Genomic DNA, 3,930 nt, shown 5'->3' with positions numbered 1-3,930 from the left:
ATAATGTTTTAGAAACATTGAGAAAGAACACCTTGTATTCAAGATACTTTTTCCTACATTTCATAAAGAACAAAGTTCCAAGCCTTGTGTGAAATACAGATAGATTTTTTTTTACAGTAAAGCAAGCATTTGCACCAGAAAACCAATTGCTAATGATGCTTTCTTTACTCAGAGTTGGTCTTTATTAAATTCTTTGAGTGTGCCAACTTTTTTCTTCTATCAATAAATCAAAGTCAGTAGATAAAATGTATTTTACGATTACAAAACAAAATGAAACTTACCTTCTGATATTTAAGGCTAAAGCCTTAAGTGGTTGTTTTATGGACATGAACTCTACCTGGGACATGCTGACTTGAGGCCCATACTTTGTCCATCAAGAGGGCAATGAACTCTGATGTAAGTCAGAGTGTGCAGAAATAGATACTGACCTCCCTCTGCAAAAGAATGTCACCTCACGGGCAACTGGTAAGGAGAAGAAAATTAAATCTTTGGGCTAAATTATGGATTTGCAGTGAGGCAATTTGACCATTCTGTTTTTTCCCCTGAATAGAAATCCCATGTGCCATTGAAGGGACACACCATGTACTGTGTAGGCCGGTTAAATGACCTAAATAAAGCACAAAGGGGAAGCAACTAGAGAAGTAGATATCATCATGGAAAACAACTTACAGGAAATAAGTACAGTGCTTTCAGTGGAAGTAGTCTACATCGTTTTCTTGTCCAACCAAACATTAAAACAAGTGCGAGACACTGAGAAGTAGGTGGAGGTTGGATTAAAGGTGGAGAATAATAAATTCAGAATCTGAGACCTTGTAAAGTTGGAGAGAGCTCAGTTTAGCAGAATAAAACGGGAATGGGCTCATCACAACTATGTGGCTCTGGGCAGGTTATTTTCTTCCTTTTCCTTTTCTATAAAATGAGAGTGGTATGATAATACTTGCTTCACTCACCTCGGTGCAAGAAACACACACATTTAAGGGTTTCATCTGCAAGACAGCATAATCTAGTCTGCTATTTTATAATGTATGCATAAAGAAGAAAGATAGAAAATGGGTTTTTGTAAATTTCCTAGACCATATCTAGTGGTGGTGGGAATCGCTTCACTTATAGGAATTAACTCAGGCCTAATTGGAGGCTGGTTGGGTAAAATGATATTTATTACCACTAATGACACCCCAACAATGAATAGTGATGGGTAGTGAGTAATTTGAATAATGACTTTGGCAGATGGTAAAGACAAGCCAATACTGTGTCACTGAGAGAGATGTACTCTCCTATATTTACAGAGAAAATCAGATGAGAGTCCAGTTAGATAATTGTATGATGACTCATTGAGTATAAAGAGAAAGCATATAAATATTACAAATGCTTTACACAAACTGAAAGGCATGAAGAGAGACAGATGCATTGAAGTGACTTTCTTAATGAGTTTGTTTTCTAACCCTAAGCATGATCTAGCCTCAACTCTCTTTTTATTCCCAAGTGGTTGTTTAATATAAATTTTACTGACCCTATTAGTCTAATAATTAAGACTTAGCCAGAGAGAATATTAAGAGTATTTACATTAAAGACTGATTTATGTTTACTTTTTTAATATTTTGGGGTTCCTTTTTTGGTTCTGTGGGTCATGCTAGACACTGAAGAGCCGAAATGAAGGTCCCTGCCTCTGCCCTGACACGATCAGTTGGGCTACCATCTTGGCTCCCATTAGTACTCATAACTTGAGCTCTAGGTCCGGGGTAGGTCAGCCTGGTGGTAAGAGGCAGCTTATGAGCGTCCGTGTTCCATTTATGTGCTAGAATTAATGGCTTTTTTATGCAAAACTGGAGCAGCTTCTTTCATTCTTGAGGTCTTTTAAGTATGACATAGAAATCTTTATTTGCATTTGAAATTTACCTTTGAGGTTCCTAGATGATAATGGGGCCATATTGGCTTAGTCGTCCAATGCACAGAACTCTGAAAGAAAAAAAAAACTGAAAATGTTGAAGAAACCATGGAGAACATCTTCAGATGGTTCTTGAAACAGTGGTTCCTGGGTCTCATAGTTTGTAAGTTCAGGGACCATAATCTCTTTCCATTTCTCTTTCAAAATCTTACCATCCTTCAAATCTCCCTTTTCAATGAAATCCTTCCTCAACACTCTAGAGAAAAAGAGCATCCCTTTCTTTCCTAAATCGTGTAAGACTCCATCTCTTTGCCAATTGCTGGATATTTACCCTAAATTTTTATTGGTCTATTTGATTACTCATTTCCTCCTTTAAACTGAAAGCACCTAGAGGTAAAATGATGCCATACAGCCCTGCATCCGCCAGCTACTATACATAGTAAGTTTTCAGTGACTATATCTTGAAAGAATTAACTCATTAAAAGTATACATTTGACGTTTTATTTATTGAGTGGAAAAAATCTTAGTGCCTTTGTCATTTAACAACATGCTAAACAAAGAGATTGATAATGTCAAGGTGTATTAATGAATAACAACTCAATGTCCAACTTCGATCTTTATGGTAAAATAGGTGAGAAATGGTAGCTCAATTTTTCAAATAACGAGTTAACTTTTAATAAAAGCATAACCATTAGGACTATGCCCTGGACTAGTTAGTGTTCTCCTTGACTGTCTTCGCTCACCCTCAGGCAGTGACCCTCATACCAAAGCAATTTGTCATTCGAGGGAGTTTTATTCCTTCTCACCTGGGCATAGTCAAAATTCCTTTCCAAATGTCAAAGCTGTAAATACTAATAGATTGTGTAGATGTCCTTTTGGAATTCAAAATTGAACTATACACTAGATTTGTAGAGAAATATATAGAATGCAAAGATCTAGGTTTTTTTTGTTTTTCAAGTATGAAGTGGGGAGGACTGTTTAGAGTGAGAAGATGATAGTCCACAGGGACAAAGCTGAGGGACTTCGAGTATCCTTTCATCATCTTTCAAGGTATATTCGACAAAGAAAAGATTTTACAATCCTTCGAGGTACTCTTTTTCCCCTTCTCTGGTCTGGCGGGTTCATGAAATTCTAACCGGTAGATCACGTCACCTAATGAATTAAACTCTTGTCCCCAACATACCTGGGTAAAAGTACACATGATGTAGGTGGAATAGGCAACAGATTCACAGAGATTAATTTTGCAGATCAAATGGCTATTGAGGGAGAATGATTAGTCCTGAAGGAATGGACCACAGAGTGGAAAATGTCCAGTCTGAATAGTACTGGGCAATGCACACTTGAGCAAGACACCACAGTGTCTGGCCTAGTAAGCTGAGGACAGGTGGGGCAGCCTAAAGGTTCTAACCGCTGGGGTGACCGATCCAAACACAATTCTCTGCTGGGCCTTCTGAGGCCAGGAGCAAGATGCAAATGTTATTAATGCTTCTCAGGTTTTGAAATATTCTAAATAGCTAATGACATGATGTCAGAGAGGCAAGAACAATGGATTTGGAATGGAAAAGTCTGCATTTCAGTTGCTGACCCTTTCCTTAATTAGCCACGAAGTTGTTGAGGCCATTTACTTATTGTCCTCTGACCACCACGATTTCATCTGTTAAACACACACACACACACACACACGCACTTTCATGAGGTCATTGAGAGTGCAGCAGAATGACAATTTGCTCTGTTTGCCTATAGTTCCTCTTCAGTGTTTCCCTATATCCCACCTCCTTCACAGTCAGGTAACAGTGAGAGTTTCTTTACGAATTTCCTTAAGTTTTTGACTTTTGCAAACCACAACTGAGAAAATAGTTGAGAAAGTAGGTTTATGGGTCTAAAAACTCTGTGTTTGATAATCAGAACTGAGATCGATAGGATGCCAAGTATGATGTTTAAGTCATAGCATCAAGTATGTGGGTTTCTCAAAAGCAGAGAACATTCTATGCCCACTGGGCGAGCCAGTGGAGGAGAGGAGTATTAGAACCCCAAGGTAAATTTGG

Source organism: Pteropus vampyrus, unplaced genomic scaffold (genome assembly GCF_000151845.1).
Source record: "Pteropus vampyrus isolate Shadow unplaced genomic scaffold, Pvam_2.0 Scaffold45, whole genome shotgun sequence".
Taxonomy (NCBI): Eukaryota; Metazoa; Chordata; class Mammalia; order Chiroptera; family Pteropodidae; genus Pteropus; species Pteropus vampyrus.
Note: the sequence above shows the minus strand (reverse complement) of the source record.